The following is an 18,547-nucleotide window of genomic DNA, read 5'->3' as shown; positions in this document are numbered from 1 at the left end:
AAAACCTTGCGAAAAATGATTAACTTGGAAAAACTTCCCAAGTTTGAATGCAATAAGTCCAAATGTCAAGTATGTGTTGAATCCAAGTATGCTAAGCATCCTTATAAGTCTATTGAAAGGAATTCCAATCCTTTAGACTTAATTCATACCAACATTTGTGACATGAAGTCAACATCATCACACGGTGGGAAAAAGTACTTTATAACTTTTATTGACGATAGCACTCGATATTGCTATGTGTATTTACTTAATAGCAAAGATGAAGCTATTAATGCATTTAAACAATACAAAAAATGAAGTCGAAACAAAACTAAACAAGAAAATCAAAATGATTAGAAGTGATAGGGGTGGAGATATGAATCTCACTTTAAAGAAATATGCTTAGAATATGAAATTATTCATCAAACTACTGCCCCATACACCCCACAATCCAATGGAATTGCGGAAAGAAAGAATTGAACATTGAAGGAAATGATGAATGCCTTATTGATAAGTTCTGGTTTACCGCAAAACTTGTAGGGGGAAGCTATCCTTACAGCAAGCCAAATACTCAACCGAGTGCCCCATAGCAAAACAAAGTCCATTCCATATGAACAATGGAAAGGTAGAAAGCCTAGCTTAAAATATTTCAAAGTATGGGGGGTGTTTAGCCAAGATGCAAGTTCCTAAACCCAAAAGGGTAAAAATTGGACCAAAAACCATTGATTGTGTTTTTATAGGATACACCACTAACAGTAAAGCGTATTGTTTTCTGGTTGATAAATCAGAAAACCCCGACATTCATGTTAATACTGTAATGGAATCTGATAATGCTGAATTTTTTGAGCATATTTATCCGTATAAAATAGAATGTGAGTCGTCTGGTGAAAGACTAAATGACCTCAGGAAGAAACAAAGAAAAATATGCCTAACAAAGAGAATCCAAGATGTAGTAAACGTCAAAGAACATCGACTTCCTTTGGTCCAATCTTTTTGACATTCTTAGTAGAGAATGAGCCTCAAACTTTCAAGGGAGCAATGTCTTCCTCCGAAGCACAATATTGGAAAGAGGCAATCAATAGTGAAATAGAATCCATATTAAACAATCATACTTGGGAATTGGTTGATCTTCCTCTGAGAAATAAATCTTTAGGCTCCAAATGGATTTTCAAGAAGAAAATGAAAGATGATGGCACTATTGATAAATATAAGGCAATAATCGTTGTCAAAGAATTCAGACAACGAGAAGGTCTTGATTATTTTGATACGTACTCACCGGTAACAAGGATAACATCCATTTGGGCGTTGATAGCGCTGGCTGCTGTGTACAGACTCTATATCCATCAAATGGACGTGAAAACAACCTTTTTGAATGGAGATTTAGAGGAAGAAATTTATATGGATCAACCTGAAGGGTTCATAACTCCCGGAAAAGAGAAGAAGGTGTGTCGACTTGTTAAGTCACTTTATGGACTTAAGCAAGCACCCAAACAATGGCATGCAAAATTTGACCAAACAATGTTGACAAATGGATTTAAAATTAATGAATGTGATAAATGTGTTTACGTTAAGAACGTTCCAAATCACATAGTCATTGTTTGCTTGCATGTTGATGATATGCTGATAATGAGCAAAGACATTCCGGACATAAATGCTGCTAAGCGTATGCTTGTTAGCAAGTTTGATATGAAAGACTTAGGAGTTGCTGATTTAATTCTAGGAATTAAAATCCATAGAAATTCACAAGGTCTAGCATTGTCACAAACTCACTATGTTAAGATGGTACTTGAAATATTCAAGTATCTGGACTTTAAATTTGTAAAGACTCCGATTGACGTGAACCTTGCTCTTTCAAAGAACCAAGGTCAAAGCAAGACTCAGTTAGACTATGCTTGAGTGTTGGGAAGTTTGATGTACATTATGAACTGTACACAACCAGATATAGCTTGTGCAATAAGTAAACAGAGTCATTACACAAGTAATCCTGACCAAATTCATTGGATGGCAATGAAAAGAGTTTTGGGGTATTTACAATACACCCAAGACTATGCTTTGCACTATAATAAATATTCTGCAGTAATTGAAGGATATAGTGATGCAAATTGGATCACCGGATCATCTGAAGTTAAATCCACAAGCGGATACGTTTTCACCATTGGAGGAGGAGCAGTGTTTTGGAAATCATCCAAGCAAACATGTATTGCTCGCTCTACAATGGAGTCAGAATTTATAGCTTTGGATAAAGCTGGTGAGGAAGCTGAATGGCTATGAAATTTCTTGAAAGACATTCCGTTTTGGCCTAAATGGCACCTATATGCATACATTGTGATAGTCAAGCTGCAATAGGAAGGGCTGGAAGCGTTATGTATAACGGGAAATCTCGTCACATACGACGAAGACATAATACCATCAGGCAATTACTCTCTAGTGAAATTATCACAGTTGATTATGTAAAGTCAAAGGATAATGTGTCGGATCCACTTACGAAAGGCCTAACTAGAGAGGCGGTTGATAAATCATCAAAGGGAATGGGATTATTGCCAAGAACAAGTCATAATAATGGTAGCTCCACTTAGCTGACTGGATATCCCAAAGATATAGGTTCAAGGAGATCAAACAAAGTTATGAATGACGGTTCAACATTGTCGTCAAACTCAATCTGTTCTCGTGATAAGACAATGTTAAGGAACGAGGATAAAGCGCAAAAGCTGTTTAATGATTTCTAAGTTTGATACGGAGTATATCAAATTGTGTATCTACAGGATGACACATTTAGGAATCACCTATGTGAGTGTGAAGTGGAACCCATTTCAAGGAGAATTAGAGTAAGGCTAGTTCGCTACATACTCATGAAACCAGGCGATGTTCAAAGCTGAAACGAACACAACAATGAGAACCAAGAATGGTTAAGGGTTAAGCGTGTGACATATGTTGTCTAGATATACATTAAAGCTCGACGGTTCAAAGATATCAAATCTATTGATTGATCGAGTATATCCGATGTATGTTCACTATGAAAAGTTCAAAGGGAAATCTACTTACCCAGATGCGGTTAATCCTTACCTGTAATCGCACAAGTTTTTTTCATGCATGTTTCAAAAATAGCCATTCCCCATTCATGTAGGGAATTGTTGAGTTTAAAGTCCACAAATGCATTAAGTGAGGGACTTTAAAGGTGAAGTATGAATTGGGAAATGGAGGGAAACAAAAGTGGAGGGAAATGAAAGTTTGAAAAATAACCTTTCAAGTGAGCACTTCTCCCACATTGGTGGTTGAAAGTGTTATGTGTGTGTGTGCTTATATTAAGCAACACATTCTCTAGCTCATAAAGGGTTGAGAAGAGGACCACCCCTTGTGCCGTCGTCGTCGCTCGGCTCGGCTTCGGATTTGGACCTGGTCTTGGTCAAATTTTCGTTATTTAATATTTCCAATCCTGACATTAATTAATTCACGCGGAATTTAACTTAATTAATTAAATTCACAGAATTAATTTTTCCAACGAAATTATTTCCCAACAGACATAACGATGACCAACGGCCATCTCCTTCACCGAACAGACACTTTCACTTCAGAGGCTTCGCCTCATTTTAAAGACACTGTAACGGAAGAATTTTGTTCTATCCTGAGAAGAATTAATCCAAACCTTTGGCAACTGTGAGGGGATTAAATTCTTTAAGGAAACACAATTACTATAGGCTCGAAATAAACATATTGTTCTTTAGTTTCTGTAAATAGATTATAATTTGATTAACAGGAATCACAGATTTAAAGGGATCGTGAGATATAATGGAAAGAATTCAGAATAATAAAACTAGTATTTGCGTGTGCAGTGTAGAAATAAGATGCTTTGCTTGTCTGCTCATTGCTACTATATTATATTTTGCATTGTCACTTTTAGTTTTATTTTTTGTCGCTTTTGTTATTATGTGGGTTATATTCTGTCAAAACATCAAAATGACCTTGAAGAAAATTACATGGAGTCAGATACAAAGAAGGGTAAAAAGAAAAATAACAATACAAAAGCATTATCAAAGGAAGAGATTTGTTCTTGAAGCGTTATTTACAGCCGGTCAGTTTAACTATAGGAATTGCCTCTTGCTTATCTATCTACCGTAAAGATTATTAACAAATTTTTGGAATAGGAATGACGAGATTCAAAAGGGGTCATTTCCACTTTAGCCCCTATTTTGTGTTGGTCTTTAATTTTTGCCCTTCAAAATAGAACTTATGTCTAGAGGGACATAAGTTATGCATCATAATATGTACAAGTTACACCACCTCCCTTAAAGAAATTATGCCTCTCTAGGCATGAGTTCGATTTAAAAGAACGAAAATTAAAACCAGTCCATTTGAAGGACAAAAATTAAAGGCCAGCCCATCTGAAGGCCAAACCGTGGAATTACTTCATTCAAAAAGGTCATTATTGGGGCAAACAATAAGAGCTTCGGCGTGAGCAAAGCCCAAAACGGCATAATCAAATAAATGCTTTGTCAATATCGGGTCAAAATGAAGAACTAATGGTGTTTTCAATAAGAATAACATCTCCTAATGAAGCAATTATAGCAGCTCTTACACTCATTGATTTTACACCTTCTCACATCCAGAGTTTAGAGTTTTCCTCAAGCTCTTTCCGTCGCGATTTTCATTCTAATATTTCGATAGAAATCATCATTTCATTACTCGTAGACGACGACTACTACTACTACTATTATTATTATTATTATTATTATTATTATTATTATTATTATTGTGAGGCTGGTCAAATCCTTTAGAATATATAACGCTTCAAATAGGTGGAAATGGACAAACTAAATTGCTTTGTTTATACGCAATATTATATTGTTTCAAGCCTACGTTTGATAAGTGATGACGCTATATTCGCTTAGTTCCCCCTCTAAGATAAGTCTAGCTATACTTCACCTTTAATAATTATTTAAAATCTTGTCATTACGTTGTCATATTCCTATTTTAATTGTTTTGATAGGCGAAAGGCCGAAATAAAGAGAATGAAGGAATGCCGATTGAAAATTGAACTTTAATTTATACTTCTAAATGGGATTATACTAATCACCGACACTCCATCCTATTGTCAATGTGCCATTTTTTTTTTCAACTCAGTATTTGGATTGGAGTTTCGATTACTGCGAATTGGTATCGTGTAAGGTCCATTTTAAAAAAAAAAATTTCCTATCAAAAAATTCTCTATTTCCGTGATTTCAAACCGAAACTTTTAATTAAGAGTGAAAGTATTACTCGTATGTATTGATGGTCAATGTACCATTAATTAAGAACGTTGTGCCAAGAGATTAAGAACAGGAGCTATTCTTGACTAAAATGTGAATGAAGATTTAGTTTGATTTGTCGATCTCTTTTTGTTTTATTCACTTTGATTTATCCATATTTTATTTGTTTCAAGAGGATAAAGCTTTAGCTTGACGCATCATCCATATTTTATTTGTTTCAAGAGGATAAAGCTTTAGCTTGACGCATCATATCAATCATGAGCTGTTATCTTCTTAACTTCATTGAAGACTATCTGTAATACTCTTCGATTTAATTCCCAAACTTAAAAACTGATAGATAGTTATATTCAAATAATTTTTATCGGAAACATTCTTCTAATGAGTTTCCTGAGAATTTCAATGGAATATATAAAATTGTGATCATTAGCTACATAAAAGTTGCAAAATAGACTTGGGCATTTGGTCTAGTGGTATGATTCTTGCTTAGGGTGCGAGAGGTCTCGAGTTCAATTCTCCGAATGCCCCAAATTCTTCTTTTTATTCTACAGTTTTCTACCCTTGTGAATTATTAATTCTATTCTGGTCCAAAGTGAAAATAACAAGAATATTTTTGGGTTTTACAATTGATGGGCCCATGTCTATGCAATTATGCTTTTTCATCTATTTTATTGCTATATACTAGGAACACGTAAGGAAAATTGCCAAAATGTGGAATGTATAAACTTTATTGGAATCTATTTTGTTAGATTCTCTAACTTCATGAACTTTAGGACAAGTTGAGTAATATCAAGAATTATGTAACTCTAGTTTAGATATGACAAAAAAGAAAAGTAACTCTAGTTTAGAGAAAACGATTAAAATGGTCTTTAATGCATGGGGTTGGGTTATTTTAGTTCTTTATATATATTACATGATTGAAATAGTCATAAATGTATTAGAAAAAGTTAGCATTTTTCTAAAGGGACTGGTGGTAGAATGGAAAGACCAAGGGAAGGTGACGTAAGAGAAGTCGATAGACAGCAAGGATGAGGAGCAGAAGCGGACGAATTGGGAAAAATATAAGATTGCAAGAAGGGAGGCAAAGTTAGCAATTACAATGGCAAAAGCGATAGCTTTTGAACGCTTGTATGCTGAGCTAGGGGACAAAGGCGGGATAAGAAGCTGTACAGGACGACTAAGGCAAGGGAGAGGAGGGCACGTGACCTGGATTAAGTGAAGTGCATCAAGGACGAGGACGGCAGAGTATTGATGGAGGACGCTCTCATTAGACGAAAATAGAAATCGTACTTTCATAAGCTCTTGAACGAAGAAGGAGACGGATTGTGTTGGGAGATTTGGAGTACTCCGCGAGGTGTTGGGTATTGTAGGAGGATAAATGTTGGGGAGGTTAAGGGTGTTGTTCGCAGGGTGCGAAGGGGAAGAGCGACTAGGCCTAATGAGATCCCGGTGGAATTTTGGAAGATTGCAAACAGGGCAAGTGCGGAGTGGCCGACGAAGTTGTTTAATGTCATTTTTAAGATGGCGAAAATGCCCGAAGAACGGAGGTGGAGTACAATGGTTCCTTTGTATAAGGGCGACATTCAGAGCTGCAACAACTACATGAGTATTAAGATGCTAAGCCATACTATGAAAGTTTGGGAGAGAGTGGTAAAGATGAGGGTGCAGAGAGGCGTGTCTATTTCTGAGAGCCAGTTCGGATTCATGCCGAGGTGCTCGACTACAGAAGTCATCCATCTTGTAAGGAGATTGATGGAGCAGTATAAGGAGAGGAAAAGGGATCTTCATATGGTATTCATCGACCTGGAGAAGGCATACGACAAAGTCCCAAGCGAAGTTCTATGGAAATTCTTGGAGGTTACAAGTGTACCAGTAGCGTACAATAGAGCGATCAACGACATGTATGATGGAGATAAGACCAGGGTAACGACAGTTGGAGGTGACTTAGAGCACTTCCCAATTATGATGGGGTGCACCAGAGATCAGCTCTTAGCCCGTTTCTATTCGCCTTGGTAATGGATGGATTGACGAGGCTAATTTAAGGTGAGGTGTCATGGTGTGTGTTATTCGCGGATGATATAGTTCTGATTGATGAGACTAGCAGCAAAGTAAAGGATAAGCTGGAGGTTTGCCAAGAAACCTTGGAGTCTAAAGGGTTCAGGTTGAGTTGGACCAAGACAGAATATTTGGAGTGCAGGTTCAGCGACGCAACGTATGAGGCTGGCGTAGAAGTGAGGCTTAGTACCCAGGTCATTCAAAAGAAAAAAAAAGTTACAAGTATCTTGGGTGTATTATCCAAGGGAATGGAGAGATTGATGATGATATCACACATCGTATTGGGGCAGGGTGGATGAAATGGAGGCTAGCATCCGAAGTCTTGTGTGACCAAAAAATGCCTCCAAAACTTGAAGACAAGTTTTACAGAGCGGTGGTTAGACCAAAAATGTTGTATGGGGCGGAATGTTGGCCAGTCAAGAACTTTCACGTTCAGAAGCTTAAAGTTGCGAAATGAGGATGTTGCAATGGATGTGCGGGCATACTAGGAGAGATAGAATTAGAGATGAAAATATCCGAGATAAGTAGGACTGGCCTCGGTGGATGATAAGATGCAGGAAACGAGGAAGAGATGGTTTAGTCATGTGTAGAGGAGATGCACAAATGCCCTCATGTGCTGAGGTGTGAGAGATTGGCTATGGACTATTTCAGGATAGGTAGAGGTAGGCCGAAGAAGTATTGGGGAGAGGTGTTAGACAGGACATGGCGAAGGTACAACTTATCGAGGGCATGACCTTAGATTGAAGGCTATGGAGGACACGTATTAGGGTAGAAGGGTAGTAGGTAGTCGCACATTGCCCTACATAGTAGGTCCATATTAGTAGGCGTAGTATTACTTGTATAGTTTCTTGCCTTTCGACTTCTGTTACATGTTGTTATTTCTTGTACAGCTATTAGTGTATTCATTTGTATATTGGTTGTGGTTAAGTTCTTTGACCTTATTTATTTGTGGTTGCTACTGCCTCTTTTTTCATGATACTATATCATGGCTTTTTCGCTCTCATTATTTTCATTTTAATACTGCTTTGATCTCCTTGTCCTTATCTAACCTTTTTTGTCAAACTTTCTCTTGACCTGAGGCTCTTTCGGAAACAACCTCTCTACCTTCCAAGGTAAAGGTAAGATCTGCGTACACTTTACCCTCCCCAGACCTCATATTGTGGAATTTCACTTGGTATGTTGTTTTTGTTGTTGTTGTTGTTGTAAAAAGTTAGCATTTTAGTCTTTCATATATACCACGTAATCAAAATACTATTAATGTATTAAAAAATGATTGTTTTAATCTTAAACCTTGAAATTAGCGGTGTAGGTAAAAAAAAATGTTACATTTAACCAGCAACTCATGCGAGTTGTATAAAACATAAAATATGGAGGTAAAACCTTTCGGTCATAACTAAATCTTATATGATAGAGAAGAAAGGTCAAACTTCCTTTAATGCTAACTCTTTAAAACCATGACCCAACTATGCGTCTTGCTGCAAGAATGAAAACTATGTTACAAGGAAAGGAAGAAAAATGTATATATTTCATTGTTGCGGGCACACAAGGCGGCGGCGGGAGGAAAAGGGTAATTTTTGCTTCTCTCACATGAGTGGCTTGTTAAACTTAACATATTTTTTTATTTACATTTTCACTTTTAAAATTGAGGACTAAAATGATGAATTTTGTCATATATTAAGGACTATTCCAGTTACATGCTATATTTGAATGACTAAAATGATCACTTTCTCTATACATTAAGAACTATTTCAGTTACGTGATATATATGAAGGACTAAAATGATCACGTTTTCTAAGCATTAAGAACTATTTTAGTTACGTGGCATATATGAAGGACTCAAATAGTCCAACCCCATACATTGAGGACCATTTAATCGTTTTCTCCTCTAGTTTACTTGATGTTATTTTCTATCATTTTTAGAGATTGTGAATTCAAATTTTTAAGTTTAATTTATTAGAAAGAAAAAGAAAGTATAAAGGTTCTGGCGTATAGGATCAAATCATACATCGAAGACTAAGCGAGGAATGCAACTACTGAACAACTCATAAGGAAGAGAATTAGCTAACTTAATTAACCTACCGGACCCAAAAAATAGGATACCATGCTTAATTTTATTTTTAAATATTTTTATTGTTTATAGAATAATAATTTTTTATAGCAGTCGTCTCAATTGAAAAAAGTTTTCTAAATTAAAATCATAAGAACTTATATAAAATCTTCAATGTCATGAAAAATTACAAGAATTGGCTATACTATCAATTGAAAAAAGGAAATTGATTATCCAAATATAATTAACTATCATGCATTATACAAATATATATATATATATATATATATATAAATATATAACGACATGTTGTACTAATCTCCCGATATTAGATTCCTTTTTTCTCTTTTCTTTTTCATAATCTGTGGTGTTTTGATAAACATAATATATGGGGGCGTTAAAAAGAACATGTTGATACAAGTAAAATATTGAAAAATGAAAAGGATATTGTATCATGCTAAATTAAGTACCTTGATCTGATTTTTTTAGCATGAAAGGAGGTTTATTTACTGTCCTAATAAGGTAATTGTTAATACAATTGCTAGATTTTTAGAAAAGGAGTATCTAATAAACCAAGTTCCTAGAAGTAAACTAATTTTATAGGAACTGAGCAAAGAAATAGCAAATGAGTCATCTAAAATTCAGAAGTTCAAAAACATCTAACCGACAAGTCAGGATTGACGTTCCATTACATTTAAGTAGTGGGAGAAACGTTAATAGACGTAAGGAAGTTCACTTCCCCTAAGTACTAGGAGTGATGTTGAGCAAATAACACTATATGAAGGCGTTAATATTTCAATATTGAAAGAAACATGGATAGTGTGACTATAATAGTAGTAGTACTTAGTCGTAGTGGGAGAATAATAACCAAGATCAGTTCGGTGTATACTCTTGAGAGAATTCATGATAGGATTCCTGAAAAGAAATACATTTTTTGAAGAGTTTCATGATAGGATCCCTGAAGATCTTAGTACAGGACCGATCAGTTACGACGAAGCACTACTAGACGAAGTTGCATCAGAAAACAACTTGTTAAGTTATTTTTTGCAAAGAGCTTATTGGCTAAGACTTTTGGTAGTCGTGCAAAAGGAATACATGTGAAAGTTGTAAATGCATGGTTAAAAGTCTAAGTGAGAGATTGTTGGGATATATACCATTAACCATGTTTTTGGATATATTACTTATTATAGAACAATGATTTATTCATTGTTTAATAAAGAGTTAAATGGATCATGTATTAGTATGTGTGTCATTTACTTATATAGTAGATGATTTAGTGTATAGAGTTTAGCTTATACACGGAAGATTAAATCATCAGTTCTTATAAGTATAAAATTTATGTTCACAATCTAAGATGAAAATTGGACAAAGCCATCGGTATGATTGTAGCACAAGATTAATATAATGTATCTTCATCATGGGAACGGTATAGTTCCATCTTCTTGTGCTAGTACATTTTGTATGTATTGAACGGACCAAGTAGAGATAAGTGTTTTGTACTGAATATATAAAACAAATTCTCTAGTTCATTAAATGTACTTATACTCTTAATCTTGATATAATTATTATGATCAATGTGATTTGTTCATTATTTTGATTTATTAAAAGGTACGACTCAATTGCGGGTCTATGTATTCCTGGTAAATTGGATAATGACAAATTACATTTGTGAAATAATAATTAGTTGATAGAATTCATGTCTCAACTTTGAGATTGATGATACCCTTTGATGGACGCTTATAAGTCTCATGTGAAAACCCTACAGATGGATTTTGTATCCGTTACATGATTTAAGTTAAGCAGAAATATAAAGGATTCAATTAGCCAATGAATTAAATTGTCAGTAATTTAATTTAATTGATTGGTATCTATAATCATAACATGGGGAGTTATATAAGTTTTAATGTATGATTTCGAAACTGAACTGAGGAGTGCAGTTATGATTTTTTGGTGGAATAATTTGTAATTTATTAGAGTAGGATTAATTCAGATTTTTTGAATTAATTCCATAATAGGAAGTCTCGTTAATTAAATTCTGTGGTCCCTACCATGCCCAAATAATAAAGAATTAAATGGAATACTATTTCCTGGTGGAAAATAAAGACCCAACAGGTTTTGGAAAAGGGTGAAAACCCTAAACCTGTAGTTATAAAATAGGGGTCTGTATCCATAAGGAGGCTAAGGGTTTTAGAAATTTCTTCAACTTTTCCATAGAAATTCGCCCACACGAATTTCGCAGATTTTGGTATTATTCGGGTTACATAGTAGAAGACCATGGAACTGGAGGACAATCGCGTGGATGGCCTTTGCTCGTGCTTGAAGGCTAAATTCGAGGTTGCATTCACGCTTCAAGAGATAAGTATCAATTTTATGTTTAATTAATATATTGATTATGTGTTGTCTATATTACATGCAAGTTCGATCCTAACTATTTACTTCCGCTGCGTATGCCTGTATTCGATCAGATGAGACCATCAAGTTAGAGAGTTTTTGAATCCAACTGAAGGAGGGGAACATTGAAATGGGTGTTGTATAAGTTTTTCATGAGGTTTGGGCTATTCAAATAATCGGATCATTGAGAATATTCATTGCACTATAATTAGAAATAGATACATAACCGAGGGGAGAAAAATTATATTAAATCCGACACTATTTATTCATGATGTGTTGTTTAACAAATCTAAACAAGAATACATTATTGATCAAAACCGACCCGCGATAAGCCTATAACACTATTTATTTATAATGTGTTTTAAAATTATGTATTGTGGTTAAATTTATTATCTTTAGATAAAGTTTTCAATTAGAATAATTCTAGAGGCTAGACGTGCACGTGAAATAGAGACTAGAACTATAGTTCTAGAACGTTTAAAACTTCTTCCCAATATGAATTCGTATCAAATTCTAAAACTAATCAAATCTATCTTTCGTTGAAGTTGTAAAGTCTTACCAATTTCATGTGCATAATGGAGTAACACTTTGATGTACCTCCTACCCCTATATAAAGTGGGAAATTAAAGTGCATTCCTAGTTTTACTTGGACCGTTCTATTTGGGCTTGAATTGCTTCCATATGTTCCAAGACGTTTTTTTAGGTGGTGTTGTGCTTTGGTTCTTCCAGAAATTATTTCGCGGGTGATACATTTTTATATGATAAAATATTATTATTAAATAAATACAAATAACTTACATGCTTAGAGTGAAAGAAAGCTATTATTAATATTTAATTTAATTTATTAAATATTCATTTTCTATTATGAGTTTTGAAAGATACATATTTTAAGAAATGATAATTCTCTTTTCTAATCAAAGGCGTGATCGTCTTTTTAAAATTTCATTGGTAAAGCTTTTTATTTATAATTTTAGTTATGTTTTAATAGTTATATTTTAATAAATTTAGGTAACGGATATACCTCCTAGGATGTAAGTATGGGATTTCATAGTATACACACATTTGAATTTAAAAAACCAGCAGGTGTATCCGAAACTGAGCATATTATAAGTGTGGTTAGTGTAATTAATATTATAAATAATTGATTAAGAATCTACCTGCGAGACACATACATAGACACTAGTATTATACAAAAATGGACAATTTTTTATTTTGTTCTTTTTATTTTATTTGGTTCAATAGTGATGGTTTAAGTTTTTTAATTAAATAATTTATATGGCCAATCATAATAAGCCACGTGGCTTTTTAAATTTTGAAAAAGACATCAAGTTTGGGTTGTTAGTGTGAGAGGTACTTTTGAGCAAAAAAAAAAAAAAAAAAATAGATTGAGAATATTTTTAGATCAATAGGTGGGTGGAGGGTATTTGTGAGTTATTTTTCATATGTTAGGGATATTTTTGGCGTTTTCGTTGTCGTTTTCCAAAAATACTTAACAACATTGTTATTTATTAATAAGAAAAATATTTACAACTTTGTTAAAATTATTAGAGTTTAATAAATATGTAAATTGGTCAAGTAAATAATTTTTTTTTAATTAAAGGTCAATAAATTGTTACATTTGTTGAAATAAAACTGTTAAATTAGATTGAATCTTGTTAGTATTTTTATTTAAAGAAAATTGATTTTGTAAAACATTTTAAACTTCGTAAGCAATTTATAAAAAATGTTCAGTTTGTGGCAGCATTATGAACGAAAAATTAAACTGTTGGACACCCACTTGTCAGGTTGGGTCCTACCTTTTTTTGTCAATTATTGTGGTTATTCACCGAACTCGCTTGTATAAAATTCTGGATTAACCCCGGATATTCAAATGACATCAATTTAATAGTTCAAACTATCAAGGTTCATCTATGAAAGCAATTTTTTTTAAATCCCATCTTCTTAAGGTTCTTGATGAATTTTCTTGAATGGTAAAATATTGTTGAAGTATACAACCTAAATCACCCTTGAATCGTCGTCTCTATTGCGTTACGATCGTGATGGGATAGGTTATCTCGGGTTCGACATGAAAAATTACCCTTAGCCTAAATCACCCTTAAATCATCAGCGAATCTTTCTATCTTTGATTAGGTCTCAAGTTCGACCCTTGAATATGAGAAAAATTGATAGGGGGCGCTTCCTCCTTAAAATGAGGCATGTGGACGTAATTTGATTATATTAATTGAGGCTCCAAAATAAATGTTGTAGACCGAGTGGAAAAAAAAAATAATGACTCGCTCATTTGCTTCAGAGAAGAGCCAACCTAAAGGCTTATTCTATTCTTTCCTTGAAATTCTTAAAGCGTAATTCCCTTCTTTTTTCTAAATGTGTCACACATGAATGCCCCTACGGGCTGTTTCACATGACTCTAAAATGTGGCCTATGCCATATTTTATTTTTATTTTAGAACCACATGGCAATTATAGGAAAATAATAAAATATATAAATACATTAATTACCTTGTTAACCTTATCTATTATTTATCAAAAAATGTAGAATATATATATAATAGTCATAAAATAATAAAATATATATATTAAATATGTAGCTATATAGTTATTATCGGCAAAGTGACTACTTTAAAGTTAAAAGGGTTAGTTGCCTGAATGGTCACTGAACTAATTGTAACTGATCATAAAAGTCACCTATTTTTTGTTTTTCAAAAGTCATCCAACTTTGTCTAGTTAGTTTCCGTGATCATTTTAGCCGGAAATACATTTTTTTATATTTATTTAATGACGTGTCGACTGTAATTTTTTTTAAAAATATATAAAAAATTAAAATCGGTATTTGAATTTATTTAGGACCCAACCCTAATCCGACCCACAAAAACAGTTTGGGTGCCGATTTAGAGTTTATGCAAGTCATGTAAGTAGTACTGTTCAAATTAATAATCTTTGAATCTAAAGTATAAATTTTCAAATGTATTCAACAGTTTTCATATGACACTTCAATGAATTGCAAGAAATTATTTTACTAATTTTAGAGCTGATCCAATTTGGAAAAAGCTGGATGCGGTCGGGTCAGGTATTGGTTTCTAACTAAACCCGAGTATTGGTTTTAACTTTTTTAATATTTTTTATAACACTTACAGCTATCACGTCATTAAATCCTTATCAAAAATTATATTTCTGATTAAAATGACTATGAAAACTAATAAGACAAAATTAAATAACTTTTAAAACACAAAAGAAAAATAAGTGACTTTGATAACAAATTACTATAAATTGAGTGATTATTTAGACAGTCAACAAAAAGAGAGTCACTCCTTTGCTTCAGAGAAGAGCAAACTGAAAAGACTTTATTCTTTCCTTTGAAATTTCTAGAATGTGATTCCCCGCTCTTTTCTAAAAATGTGTCACACGCAAATGTCGTCATGGGCTTTTTCAAGTGACTCTAAAATGTGGCCATATTTTATTGGGAAAACAACACCAAATACTTTTAAAATATAAAATAATTATTCGCCTCATGCCCCTCCTAAACTAATTCCCATCTTACCCAGCTGGCCGAAACTATGTACCCGACGTACCCCTAGCCTAAACTCCTTCCTCCATGATATCATCGCACTATATTTATATAGCATGATGGAATCATGGAGGTCTAAGAGAAGGACTGAAGTAGTCCTCTAAGATACCATCTCAGTATATTTATATATCACGATAGTATCATGGTTCCGAGGAGTGTTTCACTGAAGGACTACCGCAGTCCTCCATGATACCATCACAATATATGTATATGGGGTGATGGTATCATAGAGGTTGTTTTTTCGAGAAAAGTATGTCTTTTTGAATAAATGAACATGCTCACTACAAGAAAAAATATATTTGGCAACAAAATTATTTTTGTTGCCATATATTGATTATTGTTGCAAAAAGTACTTTTGGCAACATTTTTTTTGCTGCATAGACTTTTCCCGACGGCTGTTATTGCAACAACGTGCAACAATTTTTTTTTTTTTGCTAAAAGTATTTTTTGCAACAGTAATCAATACTATGGCAACAAAATTAAATTCTTTGGCAACACAAAGTTCTTTGCCAACAATAAAACTAAGTTGTTGCCAAAAATTATAATCAAAGGTGTGATCGTCTTTTTAAAATTTCATTGGTAAAGCTTTTTATTTATAATTTTTTCTGGGGTTACGAAGCAATGTGAATATGGGAGGATAATTATTTTGGTTTGAGGGGACACACATTGTCACACCCCAACCTTGGTAAGGTGTAACTGGCAGTCGGCACCCTACGGGAACCGAGCGAACCAAACTTAACTCACATTTTCTGTATCTCGAAAGGCAACATAAGACCAAGGTGCCATAAACCATAGGGGCACAGATAACATACTTACGTCTTCAAACTAATCTCGAGTGCATGTGCCGGTAAGGCTATCCATAATAATGATACAACATAGTATAAATCGAGATGATTACAAGACATCTAACTGTGCATATTTGTTTACGAGCCTCTACAGGAGTACATGACATAAAGTGGCCGGAACAGGGCCCCATCATACCCATGCAAATGCATATGCAGCCATGCTGACTCACAGGACAACTCCGAAGCAAGTGGAGTGCCATGACTCTGCCTGTTAAGTTGGTATCCTTACTGAAAGATCCGTCAAGCTGTATCTCCAGACCTGCGGGCATGAAATGCAGCGCCCCCAGCAAAGGGGCGTCAGTAAGAGCAATGTACTGAGTATGTAAGGCGAAAAGTGCAACAAAATAGCCATATACTAAAGAGAAGAAGGATAAGAATCAACCTGACATTTCTGAACTACCGATGGAAATCTAGCATATGTATGCATACCTCTTCATCTTCTTGTAGTCTTTACTAGGTCTGTATACCCTACCATGGCCCTGGTTACCTTATCATCAAACGTTATCCGAAAATGTGTTGCGGCGTGCAACCCGATCCATATATGATACATGTTTCTCTATACTCTCACATGCTTAACTATATCTAGGTATAGTACTGGGTCTCTATCTTACTAATCATCCTGTACTAATTGCCCAACTGATCAGTGGTAACTTGTCACGACCCAACCCCGTAGGCCGCGACTAGTGTCAGTGCTGGACACCCAAACGTACCCAATAACCCAAATCAGCATATTAGCAGAATATATCAATATAAAAGTCAGTTGGCGTTACTAGTTATCATAGATGAGCAGATATAGCACGTGGAAGCCGATAAGGCTATCACAGATCATATCAACCCAAAACATATACAGAACTCACACGTATGTCTACAGACCTCTACAGAACACATCAGAATCATAAGACGGGACAGGGCCCCGTCGTACCCCTGAATAGCATACATATGTACAATGGTAAAAGACTGTACTAAAACGTAGGCTCTGAACAATAGAGCACTCCAAGATAGCAGAATATAGTCCTAAGCAGGCGGATCAGCAAATCGGTCGTCTGTACCTGCGTGGCATGAAACGCAGCCCCCGAAGAAAGGGGGTCAGTACGAAAAATGTACTGAATATGTAAAGCACGGAACGTAGTAAACAAAGTCATAATCAAAGCAGAAGGTACAGAAAATGAACGGGATATCCAGAATAGCAAAATGCTGATCGCAAAGCATAAATAGTGCATGCAGAAAACATACGTCATATCTGGTCCCATTACGGAACAAAATCATGACCGAAACAGAACGTACAGAAAATGAGTATAATATCCAGATTATCAGATGCATATTTCCAGAACATAAAGAGTGTATGCAGAAACATATGCCATATCATATCCAGCCCCCACCAAGGGACTCGGTGAACAGAACGTGGTCGCCACCCCGACACTGGCGCCACAACACAGCATAACTCCAGAGTAGGGAATAACTCCGTAACATATCATATCATATCATATCAGAATGTGCACATGTCAAACACATCAAATGGCCATATCATATCATATCATATCATATCATCATATATCAGAATATGTGTACATGGCACAGCATACTCCACAACCCATGTACATGTATACCTGCCCCCTCACATCGAGGCGCGACGAACAATGCAGTGGAATACGCGTGAAAACATATCCTGGCCCGGGCTCAGTGAAGGAAACATTGAGGCATCCACGAATGGAGTAGTGAGAAACTAATGCAATATAAAATATAACACATTTATGGAGACTCAATAGCATAATTCAGATGACAAACCATATAAAGAACTAAACGGTAATCATAGCGTATGCCTTACGGATGTCACAATGGTTTATGTCAAAATAAGTTTTCTGAAATCGTTTTCATGTTTCAAAATACGTTGTGGGACTTACGAAATACTTCAAAACAATTGTCGTATAGTAGTTCGAAAAGTAGCCAAGAGTTTCCTTTGAATTCCACTTCAAAATAAGCCAAACGGAACAAATCAGAAAAACCCGGGAATAGTGGGCCCACCTGGGATCAAATGAGGTGGCGTACATAATTTAAGTATGTTACACTTCATAACATCACTTATGAGAGTTTTAAAGTAGTCGGGTCCTATTTGTGCAAGTTCTAGATGGTTAGGCAATTTTTCCAAATTTTCATAACATATTCAATTCAATTCTACTGAATGAAAAAGGGGCAAATTTAGGTGCGGATTTCTAAGAGTAGAGTCGTCCCCAAGGCTCGTATCCAAGCCTATCATACCTAGGACATGCCGAGAGAAGAATAGGTAAAGCTTTACATACCTTATTTGCTCCTTACGCTTCTCCAAATTCAAATCCCGTTTCGTCCAAAATCTACAATTGGTCATATTTACCAAATATTAATCATAAGGCTTTAAGAATCCAATCTTAACCAATTCTTGTCTACAGGAA

This window comes from Lycium barbarum, chromosome 3, assembly GCF_019175385.1.
Source record: "Lycium barbarum isolate Lr01 chromosome 3, ASM1917538v2, whole genome shotgun sequence".
Lineage (NCBI taxonomy): Eukaryota > Viridiplantae > Streptophyta > Magnoliopsida > Solanales > Solanaceae > Lycium > Lycium barbarum.
This window is presented reverse-complemented; position numbering follows the sequence as displayed.